The sequence below is a fragment of the Arachis ipaensis genome, chromosome B3, assembly GCF_059453495.1.
Source record: "Arachis ipaensis isolate K30076 ecotype BB chromosome B3, ASM5945349v1, whole genome shotgun sequence".
Classification (NCBI taxonomy): Eukaryota; Viridiplantae; Streptophyta; class Magnoliopsida; order Fabales; family Fabaceae; genus Arachis; species Arachis ipaensis.
Genome location: NC_142438.1, coordinates 65,999,444 through 66,026,805, shown reverse-complemented (window position 1 = coordinate 66,026,805; position 27,362 = coordinate 65,999,444). Strand labels below are relative to the sequence as shown.

The following is a 27,362-nucleotide window of genomic DNA, read 5'->3' as shown; positions in this document are numbered from 1 at the left end:
TCACAAGTATCATTTATTTCATGTTATTTACTTTTCATAAACGAAATCATTTTTATCACTAATCTCCTGAATAAGATTTACAAGATAACCATAGCTTGCTTCAAGCCAACAATCTCCGTGGGATCGACCCTTACTCACGTAAGGTATTACTTGGACGACCTAGTGCACTTGCTGGTTAGTTGTGCGGAGTTGTGAAAAGTGTGATCACAATTCCGTGCACCAAGTTTTTGGCGCCGTTGTCGGGGATTGTTCGAGTTTGGACAACTGACGGTTTATCTTGTTGCATAGATTAGGAAAAATTTACCTTTTTGTTTTAAAGTCACTAATTTTGAGTCTTTTATTATTGTTTTTGTTAAAATTTTAAATTTCTTATTTTCTTTTTTAGATTTTTTTCAAAAATTTTTAATAAATAGATAAAAAAACCAATAAACTAATAATTGAGTCTTCTGTTTGAGTTTAGTTTCATGCTTTAAGTTTGGTGTCAATTGCATGCTTTTATTCTTCTTTCAATTTATCGAATTACATGTTCTTAGTTCCTTCTTGATCTTCAAGTTGTTCTTGTTTATTCTCCTTGTTTGATCTTTAGTTTTTCTTGTTTTGTGTGTTTCCTTGTTTTTCTTGTGCATTTTTGAATTATTAGTGTCCAAAGTATAAAAATTTTTAAGTTTGGTGTCCTTTGTGTTTTTATTTTCCTGAAGATTTCCAAAATTTGTTCTTGGTGTTCATCTTGATCTTCAAAGTGTTCTTGGTGTTCATCTTGACATTCAAAGTTTTTTTGTTTGTTTTCTTTGTTTTAATCTAAAATTTCTAAGTTTCGTGTCATTTTATTGTTTTTCTCTCTCCTCTTTAAATTCAAAAAAAAAAAATATTTTCCTTGACTTTCTCATCATTTTCGAATTCCTTAGGTTGACTTAGTCAAAAATTTTAAAATTTGGTAGTTTCTTGTTAGTCAAATTAAAATTTCAATTTTAAAAACTTATTTTTTTAAATATTTTTCAAAACAAATTCTTTTTCAATTTTCTTTTTATATTTTTTGAAAATCTTTTATAAAATTTTTCAAAATCTTTTTCTTTCTTTTATTCATAATTTTCGAATTACTTGTTGAACTCAATCAGCAATTGCTTCTTATAACAAAACAGTTAGCAGAATGTAAAGAGATGCTACAAGACACTAAAAATGCTAACAAGAATATGAAAGCGCAATTAGATTAGACAAGACAACAGCTATCTAAACAGATAACAGAAGAGTGCCAAGCTGTTTATTTAAGGAGTGGGAAGACATTGAATGTCTCAACTCAAGGCAGTAGAAAGCCAAGAAAGGAACAACTGACAGAGGATGACCAAGCCATTGCCCAAAATCCCTCCGAGGACAGTAAGAGCCCATAGAAGAATAATTCTGGCGTTCAAACGCCAGAAAATGGTGAAAAATTGGCATTAAATGCCCAGTGGATGGAAAATTCTGGCGTCCAAACGCCAGAAAAGGGTGGCAATCTGGCGTTAAATGCCCATACAACACCCAATTTTGGCGTTCAAACGCCAATGGGGGATCAGACACCTCCAAGAGCTAATAACAACCCCCTTATGCAGGTTTCTCCAATCACTTTTGTAGGAAGTAAACCTGCAGCAACTAAGGTTGAAGAATATAAAGCCAAGATGCCTTATCCTCAGAAACTCTGCCAAGCGGAATAGGATAAACAATTTGCCCGCTTTGCAGACTATTTCAGGACTCTTGAAATAAAAATTCCGTTTGCAGAGGCACTTGAGCAAATACCCTCTTATGCTAAGTTCATGAAAGAGATCATAAGTCATAAGAAGGATTGGAGAGAAACTAAAAAAGTTTTCCTCACTGAAGAATACAGTGCAGTCATTCTGAAAAGCTTACTAGAGAAGCTTAAAGATTCCGGAAGCTTTATGATACCATGCACATTAGAGGATGCTTGTACCAAGACAGCTCTATGTGATCTTGGGGCAAGTATCAACCTAATACTTGCATCCACTATCAAAAAACTTGGTTTGACTGATGAAGTTAAACCAACCCGGATATGCCTCCAACTTGCTGATGGCTCCATTAAAATTCCATCAGGCGTAATTGAGGACATGATTGTCAAGGTTGGGCCATTTGCCTTTCCCACTGACTTTGTAGTGCTGGAAATGGTGGAGCACAAGAGTGCAACTCTCATTCTTAGCAACTGGACGAACCCTCACTGACGACCAAAAAGGGGAGATAACCCTGAGAGTCAATGAGGATGAGTTTAAGTTGAATGCTGTCAAAGCTATGCAGCATCCAGACACATCAAAAGACTGCATGAGCGCTGATATCATTGACTCCCTGGTGGAAGAGGTCAATATGACTGAGAGTCTTGAATCAGAGCTAGAGGACATTTTTAAAGATGTTCAGCCTGATCTGGAGGAACTAGAGAAAACAGAAGAACCTCTGAAAACTCCTCAAGAAGAAGAGAAGCCTCCTAAACCCGAGCTCAAACCACTACCACCATCCCTGAAATATTTATTTTTGGGAGAAGATGAAACTTTTCCAGTAATCATAAGCTCTGCTTTAAAGCCACAGGAAGAGAAAACACTAATTCAGGTGCTAAAGACATACAAGACAGCTCTTGGGTGGTCCATAAATGATCTTAAGGGCATTAGTCCAGCCAGATACATGCACAAGATCCTATTGGAGGATGATGCTAAGCTAGTGGTTCAACCACAGAGGCGGCTGAATCCAGCCATGAAGGAAGTGGTGCAGAAAGAGGTCACTAAGCTACTAGAGGCAGGGATTATTTATCCTATTTCTGATAGCCCCTGGGTGAGCCCTGTGCAAGTTGTCCCTAAGAAGGGAGGCATGACAGTAGTTCATAATGAAAAGAATGAACTGGTTCCTACAAGAACAGTTACAGGGTGGCGTATGTGTATTGACTACAGAAGGCTCAATACAGCCACCCGAAAGGATCATTTTTCTTTACCATTCATAGACCAGATGCTAGAGAGAGTAGCAGGCCATGAATATTACTGCTTTTTGGATGGCTATTCAGGTTACAACTAAATTGCAGTAGATCCTCAGGACCAAGAAAAAACAGCATTCACATGTCCATCTGGAGTATTTGCCTACAGAAGGATGCAATTTGGTCTGTGCAATGCACCTGTAACCTTTCAGAGGTGCATGCTCTCTATCTTCTCTGATATGGTAGAAAATTTTCTAGAAGTCTTCATGGATGACTTCTCAGTATTTAGAGACTCATTCAGCTCCTGTCTTGACCATCTAGCACTTGTTCTGAAAAGGTGCCAAGAGACTAACCTTGTTTTAAATTGGGAGAAATGTCACTTTATGGTGACTGGAGGAATTGTCCTTGGGCACAAAATTTTGAACAAGGGAATAGAGGTGGATCAAGCTAAGGTAGAGGTAATTGAAAAATTACCACCACCTGCCAATGTTAAGGCAATCAGAAGCTTTCTGGGGCATGCAGGATTCTATAGGAGGTTCATAAAGAATTTTTCAAAAATTGCAAAACCTCTGAGCAATCTACTAGCTGCTGATACAACATTTGTCTTTGACATAGAGTATTTGCAAGCCTTTGAGACTCTGAAAGCTAAGCTGGTCACAGCACCACTTATTTCTTCAACAGACTGGATATTACCATTCGAACTAATGTATGATGCCAGTGACCATGCCATTGGTGCAATATTGGGACAGAGGCATAACAAGTTTCTGCATGTCATTTATTATGATAGCCATGTTTTAAATGACGTGCAGAAGAATTACACAACCACAGAAAAGGAGTTGCTTGCAGTGGTTTATGCCATTGACAAGTTCAGATCTTATGTAGTAGGATCAAAAGTGATTGTGTACACTGACCATGCTGCTCTAAAATATCTCCTCACAAAGCAGGATTCAAAACCTAGACTCAAAAGATTAGTGTTTCTTCTGCAAGAGTTTGATATAGAAATAAGAGACAGAAAAGGGACAGAGAACCAAGTAGCAGATCACCTATCCCGGATAGAACCAGTAGCAGGAGCGTCCCTCCCTCCTACTGAGATATCTGAAACCTTCCTGGATGAGCAACTCTTTGCCATTCAGGAAGTACTATGGTTTGCAGACATTGCAAACTATAAAGCTGTGAGATTCATACCCAAAGAGTACAGTAAGCAGCAAACAAAAAAATTGATTTCTGATGCAAAGTACTACTTGTGGGATGAACCATATCTCTTTAAGAGGTGTACAGACGGAGTAATCCGTAGATGTGTGCCTAGAGAAGAGGCACAGAAGATCCTATGGCATTGCCATGGATCACAATATGGCGGACATTACGGAGGTGAGCGAACGGCCACAAAGGTTCTCCAATGTGGCTTCTACTTGCCTACTCTCTATAGAGACTCCCGAGAGTTTGTACGTAACAGTGACAGTTGCCAGAGAGCTGGTAATCTGCCTCACAGTTATGCCATGCCTCAGCAAGGGATCTTAGAGATTGAGTTGTTTCATGTATGGGGTATTGACTTCATGGGGCCTTTCCCACCATCATATTCAAACACTTATATTCTAGTGGCAGTAGACTATGTATCTAAATGGGTAGAGGCAATTGCAACACCCACTAATGATACTAAGACAGTGATGAAGTTTCTTTAGAAGCATATCTTTAGCAGGTTCGGTGTCCCTAGGGTACTGATCAGTGATGGAGGCACTCATTTCTGCAATAAACAGCTCGACTCTTCTCTGATCCGATATGAAATTAACCATAAAGTGGCAACTCCATATCATCCATAGACAAATGGGCAGGCTAAAGTCTCAAATAGAAAACTAAAACAAATCCTAAAACGGACTGTAAGTACCTGTAGAAGGGATTGGGCAAGAAGTCTGGATGATGCTCTGTGGGCATACAGAACCGCATTCAAGACTCCTATAGGGACCTCTCTATACTAGCTTGTGTATGGAAAAGCCTGTCATCTGCCAGTAGAACTGGAATACAAGGCCTACTGGGCAACCAAGCTCCTAAACCTTGATGCTAAGGTAGCTGGAGAGAAGAGATTACTCCAGTTGAATGAGCTGGAGGAGTTCAAACTCAATGCTTTCGAAAATGCTAAAATTTACAAGGAGAAAGCAAAAAGGTAGCATGACAGAAAGCTGTCATCTAGAGTCTTTGAACCAGGACAGAAGGTCCTGCTGTTTAACTCTAGGCTCAGATTGTTCCCTGGGAAATTGAAATCCGAGTGGAAGGGACCATATGTGATTACAAGTGTGTCACCATATGGATATGCAGAGCTTCAGGATATTGACTCTGACAAAAAGTTCATTGTTAATGGACAGAGAGTCAAATATTATCTTGAAGGCAATGTTGAGCAAGAGTGCTCAAAACTAAGACTAAATTAAAAGCTCAGTAAAAGTCCAGCTAAAGACAGTAAAGAAGCGCTTGCTGGGAGGCAACCCAGCCATTTTCAAAAAGTAGATGTTTATAACAATTATATGAGTCTATTTAGTTTTGTTATTCATGTTAGTTAATACATTTCAATGAATAAGTCAGGAAAATGGAGGTTCAGAATATAAAGCAGAAGAATCACAGAGAAAAAGAGCTCACTAGCATCAAAATGCCAGTAAAGAGGCATTTTGGGCGTTAAACGCCAGGATGGCTACCATTCTGGGCGTTTAACGCTGGAAAAGGTACCATACTGGGCGTTTAACGCCAGAAACAGCAGCATCCAGGGCGTTCAGAAAAAAGCCCAGTAACAAAGTATTTCTGGCGTTTAACGCCAGCTCGGGTACCTGGCTGGGCGTTAAACGCCCAAAATGGCTACCAGATGGGCGTTAAACGCCAGAATGGCTATCATTCTGGGCATTTAACGCGAGAGTAACAAAGGGGAGGTAATTTCATTTTCAATTCAACTTTTTTCGAATTTTCATGTTTTAATTCATAATTTTCTGCAAAAAAAATGTTACAAATATTCATCTTTCAACTTCCAATTCCAAAAATTAATAATCTTATAAATTATTTTCAATTTATTTTCAAAACGTTTTTAAAAACTCATTTATCTTTCCAATTTCTTTCCAAATCTTTTTAATTCATTCATATTATCATTTATTTCTTAGGTGCATTAACAAAAATTCAGATTTAACTTCCTCATATCTCTTTCAAATCTTTTAAATTTTAAAAATCTTATATTTTATCAATCATATCTTTCTATCTTATCTTTTTCTAAAATTTCGAAACCCATTCCCTCCTTCCCTTTTAAATTTACATTCGGCCAACCCTTTTTACCCATCATTCGAATCCTTCTCCCCATCTATTCATCTTCTTCTTTTATTTTTGCTTGAGGGCAAGCAAATCTCTAAGTTTGGTGTGATTTCCGTGATCCCTGAGCTAAAACAAACGAATCTCATGGCTCCCAAAGGAAGAAAAACCACTTCAAGAGGCAAGAAAGAAAGCAATCCAAAACCACTTTGGATGCATGAGAATTTCTGCACCAAAGAACATGCAGACCATTATTTCAAAATTGTGTGCAGAAGATCAGTGATCCCGGAAGTTAAGTTCAATCTAAAAGAAGATGAATACCCAGAGATCCAAGAACAGATTCGAAATAGGGGATGAGAAGTCCTGGCTAATCCTGAGATACATGTTGGAAGAAACATGATCCAGAAATTCTATGCAAATCTGTGGATGACGGATAAGTAAAGATTAGAGGGAACTCCTTTCCACTCATTTCGGACTATGGTCAGAGGGAAGATTATTTACTTCCACTTTGACAAAGTGAGAGAAGTTCTCAAGCTTCCTCAACTACAAGATGATCCAGAATCCTTTAATATGAGAATGGCCAAAGATAAAAGGCTAGATCAAGTTAGAGAGGACATATGCCTCCCTGGAACCAAGTGGATTACTAATACAAAAGGTGTCCCAAACCAGCTAAAGAGAGGAAATCTCAAACCAGTTGCTAGAGGTTGGCTGGATTTCATTGGGCGTTCTATACTCTCAACTAGTAACTATTCTGAAGTCACTGTCAAGAGAGCAGTGATGATTCACTGTATTATGCGGGGAAAGAAGTAGAGATTCATTAGTTGATTTCTGGTGAAATTTACATATTTGCAAACAAGGAATCCACTGATGCTAAACTGCCTTACCCAAGCTTGATTAGTCTGTTATGTAAAGATGCGGGGGTGAAGATGGGTGTAGATGAATATATCCCAGTTGAACGCCCAATCACCAAAAAGGTGATGGATGCACCTCAAGTTCAAGACAACCCCATCAATAGGAGAGAGCATGAGCTCCTCCCAGAAATTCCTCAATTTGAATTCTGGGCCCGCTTAGAAGCTTCTGTCAACAAGCTGCAAGAAGCTATGGGTCAACTTAAAGAAGAGTAACAAAATCAAAACAACATGCTCTGCAAACTGCTAAAGGAACACAAGAAGCAGGGGCATGATCTACAGGAGCTGAAGCACCAGAAGCTGTCCCCAGAAGTGCCAGACGTCCCACAGATAGAAGGAGCCAACACCCTTCAAAGCTAAAGGTTGTTTAGTCCTCACTCTGTGATAACTTTTATTGAACCTATTGCAAGAGATATATGAAGCATTAATATTATAGTAGTTTATTTTTATATCTTTAATTATTATTCCATAAGTATTAGTAGTATTTAAATTTCCATTTTAATTCTCTGTTTTTTTAATTAATAAAATCTGAATTGCATGAGTAGTATTTTATTTTTATTTTCCGAATTGGTTATAGTTTATTCCTCTTATCATCATTAAACATGAGTAAGGTAGTAGATTTTTAGGAATAAGGGTGCAACCATTTTGAGTGTATTAATAAGAAAAATTCAAATTATTTATATGTGGTGGCATTACTTTATCTCTCTGAATGATTGCATGAACAGAGCATATTTTGATACTAAAGATGCAAGTATGTATTGGGTCTTGAAGGAATGATGAAAAAGAGATATGTTATTGATAATCTAAAAAATCATAAAATTGATTCTTGAAGCAAGAAAAAGTAGTGAAAAATACAAAGCTTGCGGAAAAAAAAAGAGAGAGAAGCAAGCAGAAAAAGCCAATAACCCTTTAAACTAAAAGGCAAGGGTAAAGAGGATCCAAGGCTTTGAGCATTAATGGATAGGAAGGCCCAAAGGAATAAAATTCTGGCCTAAGCGGCTAAATCAAGCTGTTCCTAACCATGTGCTTGTGTCATGAAGGTCTAAGTGAAAAGCTTGAGATTGAGTGGTTAAAGTCGTGACGCAAAGCAAAAAGAGTGTGCTTAAGAACTCTAGTCACCTCTAACTGGGGACTCTAGCAAAGCTGAGTCACGATCTGAAAAGGTTCACCCAGTTATGTGTCTATAGCATTTATGTATCCGGTGGTAATACTGGAAAACAAAATGCTTAGGGTCACGGCCAAGATTCAAAGTAGCTGTGTTCAAGAATCAACAAAACTTAAACTAGGAGAGTCAATAACACTATCTGAATTCTGAATTCCTAAAGAATCCAATCATTCTAAGCTTTAGAGGATAATTAAGATGCCAAGACTATTTATAAGCAAAAAGCTATAAGCCCCGCTCATTTAATTTGAATTGTGAGCTTTATTAAAGACTGATGAGCGGATAATTTATACCCTTTTTGGCATTGTTTTTTACATAGTTTTTAGAATGTTTTGGCTACTTTTTATTATATTTTTATTAGTTTTTATGCAAAAATCACATTTCGAGACTTTACTATGAGTTTGTGTGTTTTTCTGTGATTTCAGGTATTTTCTGGCTGAAATTGAGGGACCTGAGCAAAAATCTGATTCAGAGGCTGAGAAAGGACTGCAGATGCTGTTGGGTTCTGACCCTCTTGCACTCGAAGTGGATTTTCTGGAGTTACAGAAGCCCAATTGACGCGCTCTCAATTGCGTTGGAAAGTAGACATCTTGGGCTTTCCATAAATATATAATAATCCATACTTTTCCTGAGATTTGATGGCCCAAACTGGCGTCCAAACGCCCACCAAAGACCCTTTTTCTGGAGTACAACGCCAGAACTGGCACCAGAACTGGAGTTAAACGCCCAAACTGGCACCCAAGCTGGTGTTTAACTCCAAGAATGGCCTATGCACGTGAAAGATTTAATGCTCAGCCCAAGCACACACCAAGTGGGCCCCAGAAGTGGATTTCTGCACTATCTGCACTTAGTTACTCATTTTCTGTAAACCTAAGATACTAGTTTAGTATAAAAAGCACTTTTTACTATTGTATTCATATCTTTTGATCTAGCTTATGCCATTGTTCACGTTGGGAGGCTGGCCTCACGGCCATGCCTAGACCTTTTTCTCTTATGTATTTTCTACGGTGGAGTTTCTACACCTTATAAATTAAGGTGCGGAGCTCTGCTGTTCTTCATGAATTAATGCAAGTACTATTGTTTCTCTTTCAATTCACACTTACTTCTTCTCCAAGATATACTCTCGTACTTAATTCAGTTAAGTCAAAATGAAGGGGTGACTGATGCGTGAGCATCTTCCCTATCTTTTCCTAGTGAATTTGCATCTAATTTGTTGAGTTTAATAAAGAATTAATTATCTTTTAGCCAATATGGATGCTACTTTGAGTCTTGTGCAATTCTATCTATTTTAGATAGCATTCAGCTGGATTTGATGGAGTTTCTGCAGAAGAAGAGATGAAGGCGAATGATGCTGTCAAACCCTGACCTCTCTACACTCAAACCTGAATAACTCGAGCTACAGAGGACCAATGGACGTGATTTCAGTGGCGTTGGAAAGCTAACTTCAAGAGCTTTCCAACATTATATAATAGTCCATACTTCTTCTCCGAACTCGCTGCCAAGGCTGCACCTAACTTGAGATTTCTCAAGTTAGGCGCAAGACACAACAATACGCGAGATTGGTCCTGCCCACTTCAAGTTAGGCGCACTAAAGCCCAAGTTAGGCGCAGCTTCACTCAACTAAACTCCAATTTATGCTGCCAAGCCCAAGTTAGGCGTGGATCCTAGTGAAGCCAAGTAGTCCCCATCCATCAATTGAAGATTTGCTGATTGTTATAATTAATTCTAATTTAAATTCAAATTTTAAAAATAGAAAAAGATATTATGTTAGTTTTAAAGATAGATTTTTAAATTAATTAGGATTAGATATAAATAGGGGGATACCACCTCAACATTATTCAATCCCAGACGACCAAAATACATTTTATTAGAATCTTTATTTACTACTCTGAACCATGAGCAACTAATCCTCCATTGTTAAGGTTAGGAGCTCTATCTTTTTCTATGGATTAATTTTATTGCTTTTTCTATTTTAATTTATGCATGGATTTATAATTTAAGAATTGTTTTCGCTCTTTATCTTATGAATTTGGGTGGAACGGAAGCATGACCCTCTTTCTATTTGAGTTCTTGTAAAACTTGGAAAAGCTCTTTACTTAAACAATAGCTTGAAAATATATTCTCCTAAATTTTAATTATCTGGATTTAACGGGATACGTGACATATAATCCTTTTATTTTTGGGTAATTAGAGTTTTTGTGGCATATAAACTTGAATTTGATCATGTAGCTTCTACTTGGAATTAATTGACCAAGGAATTGGCAGTTAATGAATTTTAGAAGAGACTAGAAAGGTCTAAGGAATTAGGGTCTAGTCACATATAGTTTGCCATAAATTAAATCCTACATAATTAAAATAGTTAGTAAGAAAAGTAAATCCGGGAAAATAGATAACTCTGAATCCTTAACTATCTTCTCCATATTTTTTCCAAAGTAATTACTTGCCTTTCTTCAATATTCTTTATATTGTTTAATGTCTTTTATATTGCATCTCAATACCATTTTCTGTTTGTCTAACTAAGCCTATCAAACACTATTGTTGCTTAATCTATCAATCCTCGTGGGATCGATCCTTACTCAGGTAAGGTGTTACTTGGTACGACCCGGTGCACTTGCCGGTTAGTCTGTGGTTTGAAAATCCGCACCAAGTTTTTGGCGCCGTTGCCGGGGATTGACTGTGATTGACAACTACTCGTTGTTTGATTGCTTAGATTAGATAATTTTTCTTTTAATTAATTTTATTTTATTATTATTAATTTTTATTTTTTTATTATTTATTTTCATTCCGTACACTTGCGTTCGTTCCCTCCTCCTGTTTCGTTATTTCTTTTTTTTTGCTTTGACATTTTTTTAATTTAGTCCGTTTAATTTTTTATTTCATTTTTATTTTATTTTCTTTTTATTTTCATTTTCTTTTATTTTCGTTTTTGTTTATTTCCATTTTTTTATATTCTATTAGTTTTATTTTATTTTTGTCATTAATTAAAAAAATATTTTAGTATTAATATTTTTCCTTAATTTCTGAAATTAAGTTTGGTGTTACCCAGTTGATTTTATTTTAATTTTCCTGTTTATTTTTCCTTTTAAATTTTTGAAATTTTCATTTATTTTCAGTTATTATTTTTGAAATTTTTTTATTTATTTATTTAGTAATTTTATTTTATTTTTTTACACAGGTTACCTCACAGGGACTTCTCTACACTCTGACGTAGAGAGTCCCATCTTTTCTTGTCTTCTGTTTGTGTATGCGCAGGAACAGAGACAAAGAACATCTCTTAGACTTTGATCCTGAAGCTGAAAGAACTTTCAGGCGGCATTTACAACAAGCAAGACTTTACAAGGTTGCAAAATCAGCTATGGATAATAATAACGCTGTTAATGCCAATGTGGTAAATCCGAATGGGAATGAGCAACAAAGGAGAGTGCTTGGCTCTTTTTCTGCTCCTACTGCAGATCTGTATGGAAAGAGAATTGTGGTGCCTCCTATAGCTGCAAACAACTTTCAGTTGAAGCCACAACTGGTCACCTTGGTGCAACAAAACTGCCAGTATCATGGTCTTCCCCACGAAGACCCAAATCAATTCATATCTGATTTTCTGCTGATTTGTGATACTGTGAAGACAAATGGAGTGAACCCAGAGTTGTACAAACTGATACTCTTCCCGTTTGCTCTGAGGGATAAAGCAAAGCTATTGCTAGATTCCCAACCAAAGGAGAGTTTGAATACTTGGGAAAAGGTTGTTACAGAGTTTTTCACTAAATTTTTCCCATCAAAGAAGCTGACTAAGCTTAGGTTAGAGGTTAAGACCTTCAGGCAGAAGGAGGGTGAAACTCTATATGAAGCTTGGGAGAGATACAAGCTGCTGACTAGGCAATGCCCTCCGGACATGTTCTCCAAGTGGACCTGGTGCACGAAATTGTGATGTCCAGGCTCAAACAATCCCTGGCAACGTGAGCAACTTGGTACGCGCAATCGTGATTACACTTTGATTATGTAAAATTTACGGCTCTTTCTTTCCCTGGCAATGGCGCCAAGAACATGGGTGCCAATACCATGGTTCACAACTTCGATACAACTAACCAGCAAGTGCACTGGGTTGTCCAAGTAATACCTTACGTCAGTAAGGGTCGAATCCCACGGATATTGTTGGTATGAAGCAAGCTATGGTCACCTTGCAAATCTCAGTTAGGCAGATATAAATTGATAAGGGTGTTTTTGAATAATAAATAAAAGAAGGGATAGAAATACTTATGTAAATTCATCGGTGAGAATTTCAGATAAGCGAATGGAGATGCTTTTGTTCCTCTGAACCTCTGCTTTCCTGCTATCTTCATCCAATCAGTCTTACTCCTTTCCATGGCTGGCTTTATGCAAGGGCATCACTGTTGTCAGTGGCTACATCCCCTCCTCTCAGTGAAAAATATGCTCACATGCTCTGTCACAGCACGGCTAATCATCTGTCGGTTCTCGATCATGCTGGAATAGGATTCACCCTCCTTTTGCGTCTGTCACTAACGCCCAGCACTCGCGAGTTTGAAGCTCGTCACAGTCATTCAATCATTGAATCCTATTTGGAATACCACAGACAAGGTTTAGACTTTTCGGATTCTCTTGAATGCCACCATCATTCTAGCTTACGCCACGAAGATTCTGATTAAGAGATCTAAGAGATACTCATTCTAGCTTATTTCATGTAGAACGGAAGTGTTTGTCAGGCACGTGTTCATAGGGGAGAATGGTGATGAGCGTCACACATAATCATCACCTTCATCACGTTCTTGGGTGCGAATGGATATCTTAGAAGCGAAATAAGATGAATTGAATAGAAAACAGTAGTACTTTGCATTAATCTTTGAGGAACAGCAGAGCTCCACACCTTAATCTATGGAGTGTAGAAACTCTACCGTTAAAAATACATAAGTGAAGGTCCAGGCATGGCCGAGATGGCCAGCCCCCTTAAACGTGATCAATAGTCTCCTAAGATGAACAATGGATTAAAACTGAGACCAAAGATGTCTAATACAATAGTAAAAGGTCCTATTTATAATAAACTAGCTACTAGGGTTTACATGAGTAAGTAATTGATGCATAAATCCACTTCCGGGGCCCACTTGGTATGTGCTTGGGCTGAGCTTGAGTGTTGCACGTGTAGAGGCCATTTGTGGAGTTGAACGCCAGTATTTGTGCCAGTTTGGGCGTTCAACTCTGGTTTTGGATCCTTTTCTGGCGCTGGACGCCAGATTTGGGTGAAAAGCTGGCGTTGAACGCCCGTTTACGTCATCCATTCTTGGCCAAAGTATGGACTATTATATATTGCTGGAAAGCCCTGGATGTCTACTTTCCAACGCAATTAAAAGCGCGCCATTTCGAGTTCTGTAGCTCCAGAAAATCCACTTTGAGTGCAGGGATGTCAGAATCCAACAGCATCAGCAGTCCTTCTTCAACCTCTGAATCTGATTTCTGCTCAAGTCCCTCAATTTCAGCCAGAAAATACCTGAAATCACAGAAAAACACCCAAACTCATAGTAAAGTCCAGAAATGTGAATTTAACATAAAAACTAATGAAAACATCCCTAAAAGTAACTAGATCCTACTAAAAACATATTAAAAACAATGCCAAAAAGCGTATAAATTATCCGCTCATCACAACACCAAACTTAAATTGTTGCTTGTCCCCAAGCAACTGAAAATCAAATAGGATAAAAAGAAGAGAATATACTATAAATTCCAAACTATCAATGAAACATAGCTTCAATCAAATGAGCGGGACTTATAGCTTTTTGCCTCTTGAATAGTTTTGGCATCTCACTTTATCCATTGAGGTTCAGAATGATTAGCATCTATAGGAACTCAGAGTTCAGATAGTGTTATTGATTCTCCTAGTTCAGTATGATGATTCTTGAACACAGCTATTTCATGAGTCTTGGCCGTGGCCCTAAGCACTTTGTTTTCCAGTATTACCACCGGATACATAAATGCCACAGACACATAATTGGGTGAACCTTTTCAGATTGTGACTCAGCTTTGCTAAAGTCCCTAATTAGAGGTGTCCAGGGTTCTTAAGCACACTCTTTTTTTTGCTTTGGATATTGACTTTAACCGCTCAGTCTCAAGTTTTCACTTGACACCTACACGCCACAAGCACATGGTTAGGGACAGCTTGGTTTAGCCGCTTAAACCAGGATTTTATTCCTTTAGGCCCTCCTATCCACTGATGCTCAAAGCCTTGGGATCCTTTTTATTTGCCCTTGCCTTTTGGTTTTAAGGGTTATTGGCTTTTTGCTCTTGCCTCTTGGTTTTAAGAGCTTTGGCTTTTTCTGCTTGCGTTTTCTTTCTATTTTTTTTCGCCCCCCCCCTTTTTTTTTCTGCAAGCTTTGTTCTTTGCTATTTTTTCATGCTTCAAGAATCATTTTTATGATTTTTCAGATTATCAAATAACATGTCTCCTAGTCATCATTCTTTCAAGAGCCAACATATTTAACATTCTTAAACAACAACTTCAAAAGACATATGCACTGTTCAAGCATACATTCAGAAAACAAGAAGCATTGTCACCACATCAATATAATTAAGCTAAGTTCAAGGATAAATTCGAAACTCATGTACTTCTTGTTCTTTTGAATTAAAACAGTTTTTATTTAAGAGAGGTGATGGATTCATAGGACAATCATAACTTTAAGACAGTTACTACTACTAATGATCATGTAATGAAGACACAAACATAGATAAGCACATAACATAGAAAACGAAAAACAGAGAAAGCAAGAACACGGAATGAATCCACCTTAGTGATGGTGGCGTTTCCTTCTTGAGGAACCAATGATGTCCTTGAGCTCTTCTATGTATCTTCCTTGTCTTTGTTGCTCCTCCCTCATTGCTTTTTGATCTTCTCTTATTTCATGAAGCATGATGGAGTGCTCTTGATGTTCCACCCTTAGTTGTCCCATATTGGAACTCAATTTTCCTAGGGAGGTGTTGATTTGCTCCCAATAGTTTTGTGGAGGAAAGTGCATTTGAGGCATCTCCGGGATCTCATGGTGATGAGCTTCATACGCCTCTTGAGCTCCATGAATGGGCTCTCTTGCTTGCTCCATCTTCTTCTTAGTGATGGGCTTGTCCTCTTTAATGAGGATATCTCCCTCTATGTCAATCCCAGCCGATTTGCATAGGTGGCAGATAAGGTGAGGAAAGGCTAACCTTGCCATAGTGGAGGACTTGTCATCCACCTTGTAGAGTTCTTAAGGTATAATCTCATGAACTTCCACCTCTTCTCCATTCATGATGCTATGGATCATGATGGCCCGGTCTATAGTAACTTCAGACCGGTTGTTAGTGGGAATGATTGAGCATTGAATGAACTTCAACCATCCTCTAGCTACAGGCTTGAGGTCCAATCTTCTTAGTTGAACCGGCTTGCCTTTGGAGTCAACCTTCCATTGAGCTCCTTCTACACATATGTCCATGAGGACTTGGTCCAACCTTTGATCAAAGTTGACTCTCCTTGTGTAGGGGCGTGCGTTCTCTTCCATGTTTGGCAAGTTGAACGCCAACCTCACATTTTTCGGACTAAAATCTAAGTATTTCCCCCGAACCATTGTAACATAGTTCTTTAGATCCGGGTTCTTACTTTGATCATGGTTCTTGGTGATCCATGCATTGGCATAGAACTCTTGAACCATTAGGATGCCGACTTGTTGGATGGGATTTGTTAGAACTTCCCAACCTCTTCTTTGAATTTCATGTCGGATCTCCGGATACTCATTTCTTTTGAGTTTGAAATGGACCTCGGGGATCACCTTCTTCTTGGCCACAACATCATAGAAGTGGTCTTGATGGGCTTTAGAGATGAACCTTTCCATCTCCCATGACTCGGATGTGGAAGCTTTTATCTTCCCTTTCCCCTTTCTAGAGGATTCTCCGGTCTTAGGTGCCATCAATGGTAATGGAAAAACAAAAAGCTTATGCTTTTACCACACCAAACTTAGAATATTGCTCGCCCTCAAGCAATAAACAAAAGAATAGAAGAAGAAGAAGAAGAAATATGGAGAGGGAGAGGGTGATGTGGTTCGGCCAAGAAGGGTGTAGAGGGATGTGTTGTGTGAATTTGATAAAGAATGGAGGTCTTTATATAGGGAAGGGAGGGGGGAAGGTTTCGGCCATATGGGTGGGTTTGGGAGGGAAATTGGTTTTGAATTTTTGAAGGTAGGTGGAGTTTATGAGGTAGGTTTATGGGGAAGAGTGGATGGATGTGAGTGGTGAAGAGGTGATGGGGAAGAGAGTTTGAGGTGATTGGTGAAGGGTTTTTGGGGAAGAGTGTTTATGGGGTTGTGTGAAAGAGAGTGGTGAGAAGAAGTGAGTGGAGGTAGGTGGGGATCCTGTGGGGTCCACAGATCCTGAGTGGGTCCTGTGGGGTCCACAGATCCTGAGTGGATCTTGTGGGGTCCACAGATCCTGAGTTGTTCAAGGATTTACATCCCTGCACCCATTAGGCATGTAAAAATGCCCTTGCATACAACTCTGGGCGTTCAGCGCCAGGTTGGTGGCCATTTTGGGCGTTCAACGCCCATTTATGTGCCATTTCTGGCGTTGAACGCCAGAACCATGCCTGTTCTGGCGTTCAGTGCCCAGAAGCTGCCCATTTTGGGCGTTCAGCGCCAGCACCATACTCTGTTCTGGCGCTGAACGCCAGACAGAGGCTCCTCCAGGGTGTGATTTTTCTTCTGCTGTTTTTGATTCCGTTTTCAATTTTTATATTTATTTTGTGACTCCACATGATCATAAACCTAAGAAAACATGAAAAACAAGAATAATAGAGTTAGATAAATAAAAATTGGGTTGCCTCCCAACAAGCGCTTCTTTAATGTCAATAGCTTGACAGTGGGCTCTCATGGATCCTCACAGATGTGCAGAGCTTTGTTGAGACTCTCCAACACCAAACTTAGAGTTTGGATATGGGAGTTCAACACCAAACTTAGAGTTTGGTTGTGGCCTCCCAACACCAAACTTAGAGTTTGACTGTGGGGGCTCTGGTTGACTCTGCTTTGAGAGAAGCTTTTTCTGCTTCCTCTTCATGGTTGCAGAGGGAGATCCTTGAGTTTTAAACACAAGGGAGTTCTTATTCCATTGAAGGACTATTTCACCTCTGTCAACATCAATCACAGCTCTTGCTGTGGCCAGGAAAGGTCTTCCTAGGATGATGGATTCATCCTCTTCCTTTCCAGTATCCAGGACTATGAAATCAGCAAGGATGTAAAGGCCTTCAACCTTTACTAACACGTCCTCTACTTGTCCATAAGCCTGTTTTCTTGAACTGTCTGCCATCTCTAATGAGATTTTAGCAGCTTGCACCCCATAGATTCCCAGTTTCTCTATTACAGAGAGGGGCATGAGGTTTATTCCTGAACCAAGGTCACACAGAGCCTTAAAGATCATGGTGCCTATGGTACAAGGTATTATGAACTTTCCAGAATCCTGTCTCTTCTGAGGCAATGTCAGTTGATCCAGATCACTTAGTTCATTGATGAACAAGGGAGGTTCAACTTCCCAAGCATCAATGCCAAATAATTTGGTATTCAGCTTCATGATTGCAATAAGAAACTTGGCAGTTTGCTCTTCTGTAACATCCTCATTCTCTTCAGAAGAGGAATACTCATCAGAGCTCATGAAGGGCATAAGGAGGTTCAATGGAATCTCTATGGTCTCTAGATGAGCCTCAGAGTCCTTTGGTTCCTCAGAGGGAAGCTCCTTATTGATCACTGGACGTCCCAGGAGGTCTTCCTCCTTGGGATTCACGTCCTCTCCTCTCCTCACAGGTTCGGCCATGGTGCTTATGTCAATGGCCTTGCACTCTCCTTTTGGATTCTCTTCTGTATTGCTTGGGAGAGTACTAGGAGGGATTTCAGTGATCCTTTTACTCAGCTGGCCCACTTGTGCTTCCAGATTTCTAATGTAAGACCTTGTTTCATTCATGAAACTTAAAGTGGCCTTAGATAGATCAGAGACTAAGTTTGCTAAATTAGAAGTATTTTGTTCAGAGTTCTCTGTCTGTTGCTGACTGGATGATGGAAAAGGCTTGCTGTTGCTAAACCTGTTTCTTCCACCATTATTAAAGCCTTGTTGAGGCTTTTGATCCTTCCATGAGAAATTTGGATGATTTCTCCATGATGAGTTATAGGTGTTTCCATAAGGTTCACCTAAGTAATTTACCTCTGCTATTGCAGGGTTTTCAGGATCATATGCTTCTTCTCCAGAAGATGCCTCTTGAGTACTGTTGGATGCAGCTTGCATTCCATGCAGACTCTGAGATATCATATTGACTTGCTGAGTCAATATTTTATTCTAAGCCAATATGGCATTCAGAGTATCAACTTCAAGAACTCCCTTCTTCATAGGCGTCCCATTACACACAGGAATCCTTTCAGAAGTGTACATGAACTGGTTATTAGCAACCATGTCAATGAGTTCTTGAGCTTCTGCAGGCGTTTTCTTTAGGTGAATGGATCCACCTGCAGAAGTGTCCAGTCACATCTTTGATAGCTCAGATAAACCATCATAGAATATATCCAGGATGGTCCATTCTGAAAGCATGTCAGAAGGACAACTTTTGGTCAACTGTTTGTATCTTTCCCAAGCTTCATAGAGGGATTCACCTTCTTTCTGTCTGAAGGTTTGAACATCAGCTCTAAGCTTGCTCAGCTTTTGAGGAGGAAAGTACTTGGCTAAGAAAGCCGTGACCAGCTTATCCCAAGAGTTCAGGCTATCTTTGGGTTGAGAATCCAACCATAATCTAGCTCTGTCTCTTACAGCAAAAGGGAAAAGCATGAGCCTGTAGACTTCAGGATTTACTCCATTAGTCTTAACAGTATCACATATCTACAAGAATTCAGTTAAGAACTGAAAAGGATCTTCAGATGGAAGTCCATGAAACTTGCAGTTCTGCTGCATGAGAAAAACTAATTGAGGTTTTAGCTCAAAGTTGTTTGCTCCAATGGCAGGAATGGAGATGCTTCTTCCATGTAAATTGGAATTAGGTGCAGTAAAGTCACCAAGCATCTTCTTTACATTATTATTATTTTCGGCTGCCATCTCCTCTTCCTGTTTGATAATTTCTGACAGGTGCTTGCTGGTTTGTTGTAATTCAGCTTCTCTTAGTTTCCTTTTCAGAGTCCTTTCAGGTTCTGGATCTGCTTCCACAAGAATGTTCTTGTCCTTGCTCCTGCTCATATGACAAAGAAGAGGGCATAGAAAAATAATAATAATAGAAATCCTTTATACCACAGTATAGGGATTCCTTTGTGAGTGAAAGAAAAGAGGGAGATAAAGAATGTAATGGAATAGAAAAAACACAACTGTGAGGAGGGTAGAGATGTGAGATGAGATGTTAATAGATGAATAAATAAATAGAATGAGATGAGAGAGGGAGAATTTTCAAAAAATATTTTTGAAAAAGAGTTAGTGATTTTCGAAAATGGTTTTTGAAAAATGTTAGTATTTTTCGAAAATTTTTAAAATCAAAAATAAAAATAAAAATAATTAGTTAATTAAAAAGAAATTTTTGAAAAAGAGGGAAGATATTTTCGAAAATTAGAGAGAGAGAGAGTTAGTTAGGTAGTTTTGAAAAAGTTAAGAAACAAACAAAAAGTTAGTTAGTTAGTTGAAACAAATTTTGAAAAGATACGAAGTTAGGAAGTTAGAAAAGATATTTTGAAATCAAATTTTTGAAAAAGATAAGAAGATATTTTTGAAAAGATATGATTGAAATTGTTTTTGAAAAAGATTTGATTTTTAAAATCACAATTAATGACTTGATTCATAAGAAATCACAAGATATGATTCTAGAACTTAAAGTTTGAATCTTTCTTAACAAGCAAGTAACAAACTTCAAATTTTTTGAATCAAAACATTAATTGATTATGTTATTTTCGAAAATTTGGTATAAAAATAAGAAAAAGATTTTTGAAAAATATTTTTGAAACTTTCAAAAATAAATAAGAATTTTGAAAAAGATTTGATTTTTGAAAAAGATTTTGAAAAAGATAAGATTTTCAAATTGAAAATTTGATTTGACTCATAAGAAACAATTTGATTTTAAAAATTTTTGAAAAAGTCAATCCAAATTTTCGAATTTGATGAGAGAAAATGGGAAAGATATTTTTTTTTTGTTTTTGAATTTTTATGATGAGAGAGAAAAACAACAAAAAGACTCAATGCATGAAAATTTTGAATCAAAACCATGAATGCATGCATGAATGCTATGAATGTCAAGATGAACACCAAGAACACTTTGAAGATCATGATGAACATCAAGAACATTTTTTTGAAAATTTTTATATGCAAAGAAAACATGTAAGACACCAAACTTAGAAATCTTTCATGTTTAGACTCTAACAAATGAAAAATGCACATGAAAAACAACTAAAGATGTAAAACAAGAAAACATCAAGATCAAACAAGAAGACTTACCAAGAACAACTTGAAGATCATGAAGAACACTATGAATGCATGAATTTTCGAAAAATGCAAGATGCATATGCAATTGACACCAAACTTATGATATGACTCATGACTCAAACAAGAAACACACAAAATGTTTTTGATTTTTATGATTTTCTAATTTTTTTTTGGATTTTTTTCGAAAAATTAATTGAAAAAGAAAAAATAAGGATTCCAAAATTTTTAACATGAATTCCAGGAATCTTGCATTCTTAGTCTAAAGCTTCAGTCCAGGAATTAGACATGGCTCATGAGCCAGCCAAGCTTTCAATGAAAGCTCCGGTCCAAAACACTAGACATGGCCAATGGCCAGCCAAGCTTCAGCATGTAGTTCAGACATGACACGCCTGACATACTCATTCCCAAAGGAATTAGACATGGATTTACAGCCAGCCAGGCTTCAACATGCTTCATGAAACACTAGAATTCATTCTTAAAAATTTTGAATAAAATTTTTGAAAACATTTTTCTATTATTTTCGAAAACAGATGAGAAAATTTTAGAAATATTTTTGAAAAATTTTTTAAAATAAAATAAAAATAAAATTACCTAATCTGAGCAACAAGATGAACCGTCAGTTGTCCAAACTCGAACAATCCCCGGCAACGGCGCCAAAAACTTGGTACGCAGAATCGTGATTACACTTTAATTATGTAAAATTCATTGCTCTTTCTTTCCCCGGCAACGGTGCCAAAAACTTGGTGCCAATACCATGGTTTACAACTTCGATACAACTAACCAGCAAGTGCACTAGGTCGTCCAAGTAATACCTTACGTCAGTAAGGGTCGAATCCCACGGAGATTGTTGGTATGAAGCAAGCTATGGTCACCTTGCAAATCTCAGTTAGGCAAATATAAATTGATAAGGGTGTTTTTGAATAATAAATAAAAGAAGGGATAGAAATACTTATGTAAATTCATCGGTGAGAATTTCAGATAAGCGAATGGAGATGCTTTCGTTCCTCTGAACCTCTGCTTTCCTGCTATCTTCATCCAATCAGTCTTACTCCTTTCCATGGCTGGCTTTATGCAAGGGCATCACCGTTGTCAGTGGCTACATCCCCACCTCTCAGTGAAAAATATGCTCAAATGCTCTGTCACAGCACGGCTAATCATCTGTCGGTTCTCGATCATGCTGGAATAGGATTCACCCTCCTTTTGCGTCTGTCACTAACGCCCAGCACTCGCGAGTTTGAAGCTCGTCACAGTCATTCAATCATTGAATCCTACTCAGAATACCACAGACAAGGTTTAGACTTTCCGGATTCTCTTGAATGCCGCCATCATTCTAGCTTACGCCACGAAGATTCTGATTAAGAGATCTAAGAGATACTCATTCTAGCTTATTTCATGTAGAACGGAAGTGTTTGTCAGGCACGTGTTCATAGGGGAGAATGGTGATGAGCGTCACACATAATCATCACCTTCATCACGTTCTTGGGTGCGAATGGATATCTTAGAAGCGAAATAAGATGAATTGAATAGAAAACAGTAGTACTTTGCATTAATCTTTGAGGAACAGCAGAGCTCCACACCTTAATCTATGGAGTGTAGAAACTCTACCGTTAAAAATACATAAGTGAAGGTCCAGGCATGGCGGAGATGGCCAGCCCCCTTAAACGTGATCAATAGTCTCCTAAGATGAACAATGGATTAAAACTGAGACCAAAGATGTCTAATACAATAGTAAAAGGTCCTATTTATAATAAACTAGCTACTAGGGTTTACATGAGTAAGTAATTGATGCATAAATCCACTTCCGGGGCCCACTTGGTGTGTGCTTGGGCTGAGCTTGAGTTTTGCACGTGTAGAGGCCATTTGTGGAGTTGAACGCCAGTATTTGTGCCAGTTTGGGCGTTCAACTCTAGTTTTGGATCCTTTTCTGGCGCTGGACGCCAGATTTGGGTGGAAAGCTGGCGTTGAACGCCTGTTTACGTCGTCTATTCTTAGCCAAAGTATGGACTATTATATATTGCTGGAAAGCCCTGGATGTCTACTTTCCAACGCAATTGGAAGCGCGCCATTTCGAGTTCTGTAGCTCCAGGAAATCCACTTTGAGTGCAGGGAGGTCAGAATCCAACAGCATCAGCAGTCCTTCTTCAACCTCTGAATCTGATTTCTGCTCAAGTCCCTCAATTTCAGCCAGAAAATACCTGAAATCACAGAAAAACACCCAAACTCATAGTAAAGTCCAAAAATGTGAATTTAACATAAAAACTAATGAAAACATCCCTAAAAGTAACTAGATCCTACTAAAAACATATTAAAAACAATGCCAAAAAGCGTATAAATTATCCGCTCATCAGGACCCAACTAGATATTTTTTATGAAGGCTTAGGTGAGATGTCCAAGATGAGCCTAGACACTTCTACAGGCGGTTCACTACACAAGAAGAAGACACCAGAGGAGACTATTGAGCTGATTGAATTGGTTGCAAGCAACTAATATTTATACTCATCTAACAGGAATCTTGTGAACTCTGAGACCCCTCAGAAGAGAGGCGTGTTAGAGGTAGAAGCTGTGAATGCTCTTCTTGCTCAGAACAAGCTTATGTCTCAATAAATAAATCTACTTACTCAATAGATGGGTGGCATGCAAGTCTCAGCTATCAACACCCAAAATCCACCGCAGGAAGTCTCTTATGACATGGCAGGTAACTTTATGCAAAATGATAATTATGATTATGCTCAACCTTCTGCTGAACAGGTGAATTACATGGGGAGTGGTCCTAGGAATCCCAACAATGATCCATATTCTAAGACATACAACCAGGGATGGAGAAATCACCCAAATTTTGGATGGAAGGACCAACCTCAGAGACCTCAGAACTTTAACAATAGTTCCCAGGGCGGTTTCCAGTAGAGCAATGATTTAGAAGTAATATTGACAGGTTTTAGACAGGAAACTAGAGCATCCATCAAGAACCTGAAGATTCAAATGGGTCAATTAGCCACAAAAGTTAATGAAATTGATCAGAGGACCACTAATAGCCTTCCTGGTAACACAATTCCAAATCCAAGAGAGGAATGCAAGGCTATCACCGTAATAAGTGAACAAGTGGCAAGTACAGAAGCACAAGTTATGCAGGAAACCAGAGCCTCCATTAGAAACTTAGAGGTGCTAGTGGGCCAACTGAGCAAGCAAATACTTGAGAGGTCTACAAGTACATTTCTAGGTGACACAGTGGTGAATCCAGGAGAAGATTGCAAGGTTATTCAATTGAGAAGTGGTAAAGTAGCTGGCTCTGAGACCAAGGCCAATGAAGAGTTAGTAGAAAAAGAAGCTCCAGAGGAGAAGAAGGAAGAAGTAGAACACGCCCCTCCAAAGCATGCGGACAACCCATTCCCAGACTCTCTTGACACTTATCCTACTTTGCCAAAGGCTCCTGAGTATAAGGCTAAAATGCCATATCCTCAGAGACTTCAAAAGGAGACCAAGGACAAACAGTTTTCAAAGTTCTTGGAAGTCTTTAGAAAGTTGCAAATCAATATTCCTTTTGCTGAGGTTTTGGAACAAATGCCTCTCTATGCCAAGTTCATGAAGGAGTTGTTGTCAAAGAAGAAGCCTTTAAAGGGAGATGAGATAGTGGTCCTGACTAAAGAATGCAGTGCCATCATTCTGAATCACTTACCAAAGAAGATGCCAGATCCAGGGAGTTTTTAAATTCCATGCACCATTGGGAGCACAACCTTTGAGAAAGCATTATGTGATCTAGGAGCAAGCATCAATTTAATGCCCCTGTCTATGATGAAGAAGCTGCAAATCCAAGAGGCACAACCCACGAAGATAGCATTACAGATGGCAGACAAATCTATGAAGCCTGCAAACAGATTAGTAGAAAATATCTTAGTCAAAGTGGGTAAGTTCTTCCTCTCAGTAGATTTTATAATTCTTGATACAGGGGAGGATGAGAATGCCTCTATAATTCTAGGAAGACCATTTCTAGCCACTGGAAGAGCTCTGATTGATGTAAAAGTAGATGAATTAGTGCTTAGAGTGCATAATGAGCAACTGGTCTTTCGTGTCTTCAAAGATATACATTCAACAGGTGAAGGAGAGAGGTGCATGCAGGCTGAGCTTATTGATCCAAACCTTCAAGAACCCCCTGATGATGCACAGCGGAGTCTGCAACTCAAACCTCCTTTGGTGACAATCAGTAAAATTCCTCCTGACATCAAACCTAAGTTTGGTGTTGAAAATGCACCATCCACCAAGGAGGAGGTTCCCAAAAAGAAGAAAATACCCAGGGGATGGAGAAACAAAAAGATCCCCACTGAAGGTTTCTCCCCTGGAATGAAGGTAGTGTTGACTAAGACTCTAGCATGGATTTATACAGTAAACAGAATCCTCTCTTTGGAGCATATTGAGCTAATTTATGAAGACACAGGAAAGAAGTTCAAAGTAAGGGGTGAAGAGCTGAGCCCCTATGACCCCCCCTCCTTAGAGGAGCTGACCGTCAAGCTAGTGACGTTAAAGAAGCGCTTGTCGGGAGGCAACACGATAATTTCGTATCCTTAGTTATTCTTTGTAGTAGTAGCTTTCTTACTTATTTGATTTTTATTGAGTTTTTATTATTTTTCTGATCATGCAACTATTTTAGAACAGGAACCGGAGATTCTTCTTACTATTTGTTTTTATTTTCAGTTCTTCTTTGCTTGAAGACAAGTAAACCTTTAAGTTTGGTGTTGACGCTTCGCTTAACAGTTTTCTATTTATTTTTATTGCACTAAGGGAGGTGAATCATCTTCACAAAAGAGCATAACCTGAAGAATAAAACGACCGCTCAGATGACTAAGGTGGTTGAGTTCCTTTCATTTTTTATTCCTTTCCGCTTTTATTATGTTATGTTCCAGTTTCCTGCTATTTTGCTTTGTTTGTTGCGTGATCCTTTACTAGTTAGAATCCTAGGTCTAGTTTAGTTTTCTCTTAATTACTTTAAAATATGTCTCACGTATTACTCGCTGAGCTTGAATTCAAATAAAAAAATTACAGAAGTGATGTATTGCATGAGAAATTGAGTTAATTTTAAGAGTAGTCTTATTTACTTAGATGTGGTGGTAATACTTTTTGTTTTCTGAATGAATGCTTGAACAATGCATTTTTTTGATAGTGAAGTTTATGAATGTTAAAATGGTTGGCTCTTGAAAGAATGATGAAAAAAGAGAAATGTTATTGATAATATGAAATATTTTAAAATTGATTCTTGAAGTAAGAAAAAGCAGTGAAAAACACGAAGCTTGTGAAAAAAAAAATATAAAATAAAGAAAAAGAAAGAAAGAAAAAAGCAAGCAGAAAAAGCCAATAATCCTTTATACTAAAAGGCAAAGGGTAAAAAGTATCCAAGGCTTTGAGCATTAAAGGATAGGAGGTCCTAAAGGAATAAAATCCTGGCCTAAGCGGCTAAACCAAGTTGTCCCTAACCATGTGCTTTTGGCGTGAAGGTATCAAGTGAAAAGCTTGAGACTGAGCGGTTAAAGTCGTGATCCAAAGCAAAAAGAGTGTGCTTAAGAACTCTGGGCACCTCTAATTGGGGACTCTAGCAAAGCTGAATCACAATCTGAAAAGGTTCACCCAGTTATGTGTCTGTGGCATTTATGTATCCGGTGGTAATACTGGAAAACAAAATGCTTAGGGTCACAGCCAAGACTCATAAAGTAGCTGTGTTCAAGAATCAACATACTGAACTAGGAGAATCAATAACACTATCTGAATTCTGAATTCCTATGGATGCCAATCATTCTAAACTTCAAAGGATAAAGTTAGATGCCAAAACTATTCAGGATTACAGTTGTAAACCCCACTATAAGAAGAGACATGAGCTTAATCGAACTCTCATTCTCATGCAAATTCACATCCTAAGCTTATATTAGTTTTGGTTGCTTGAGGACAAGCAACAGTTTAAGTTTGGTGGTATAGGCTAGAACCAATTGGCAGCATTCCTGAGATCCAAAAAGTATAAACCTTGTCTGTGGTATTCCGAGTAGGATCTTGGAAGGGATGACTGTGACGAGCTTCAAACTTGTGAATGTTCGGCGCAGTGACAGTGTGCAAAAAGGATAGAGAGATCCTATTCCGACGCTAGTGAGAACCGACAGATGATTAGCCGTGCGGTAGCTGTACCTGGTATTTTTCATCCGAGATGAGAAATTCGACAGTTGATTAGCCGTGCAGAGATCATACCTGGTATTTTTCATCCGAGAGGATCATACAGCTTGCCATGGAAGGGAGCACGCATGATTGGAAGAAGACAGTAGGAAAGCAGAGGTTCAGAAGCAACAAAGCATCTCCAAACGCTTATCTGAAATTCCCACCAAGTATCTCTATCTTATTTTATTTTATGTTTAATTTATCTTTTAATTATCAAAACCTTATAACCATTTGAATCTGCCTGACTAAGATTTACAGGATGACCATAGCTTTCTTCAAGATGACAATCTCTGTGGGATCGACCCTTACTCACATAAGGTATTACTTGGACGACCCAGTGCACTTGCTGGTTAGTTGTGCGGAATTGTGAAAAGTGTGAATCACAATTTCGTGCACCAAGTTTTTGGCGCCATTGCTGGGGATTGTTCGAGTTTGG

At 38.4% G+C, this 27,362-nt stretch overlaps 1 non-coding gene across 1 annotated transcript; it reads left to right on the top strand.

Annotated features, from left to right (window-relative positions):
- The first annotated feature begins 18,868 nt into the window (after nt 1-18,868).
- Nucleotides 18,869-18,976, top strand: LOC148570959 (small nucleolar RNA R71). The gene has a single exon (XR_015908331.1). It is a non-coding gene; the product is annotated as a small nucleolar RNA R71 (small nucleolar RNA).
- Nucleotides 18,977-27,362: the final 8,386 nt, after the last annotated feature.